Source organism: Primulina huaijiensis, chromosome 6 (genome assembly GCF_012295235.1).
Source record: "Primulina huaijiensis isolate GDHJ02 chromosome 6, ASM1229523v2, whole genome shotgun sequence".
Taxonomy (NCBI): domain Eukaryota; kingdom Viridiplantae; phylum Streptophyta; class Magnoliopsida; order Lamiales; family Gesneriaceae; genus Primulina; species Primulina huaijiensis.
Window position 1 is genome coordinate 11117606 of NC_133311.1, and position 650 is coordinate 11118255.

A 650-nucleotide genomic window follows, 5' to 3' on the forward strand; every position below is an offset into this window, starting at 1 on the left:
ATATATATATATATAAATCGGTATATGAGTTTGTTTTTAAAATAAATATGTTTGTATATTTGAATATATAAAAGGAATAAAGAATCTAGGTTGTGATTTTTCGATAAATTTTATTACTAAGGGACTAGTAATAAGATAGAGTGGGGGTGTGATGAAACTTAAAATTAATAATTTATTATATGTTAAAACCTATATTTTAAAATTTAAGTTTCATTAAAATTATAAAATTATGTTATTTTAGTATTGTGTGTTTATATTTAAATGTCTTATTAAATATGTTTTATTTTCAGGTTTTCTACGTGTTTGTAAAATAATGATAACTCAAGCTAGAAAATTCAAATGGAGGTGATTCAAACATGTTTGAAATCCTTGAGAAATTATCTACAACTTTGCAGAAGACGTGATTGCCTAAAAAGTTGGTTAAGATGATCAAATTATGAAAATATCAAAAGGACAACAAATTTACTTTCACCATGACCAGCATATAGTAAAAAAATCATAACTATTTCAATATTTAACGAAATGACCAAGTGGCCAAATTCATCTACAAACAATTCCCCACATGTTTGCTGTTTTGAGCAGAGTCAAATTCGTTAATAAATTGGAACAAAGCATTGAAAGAAGGGACATGGAATTGAAGTTGGAGGAGA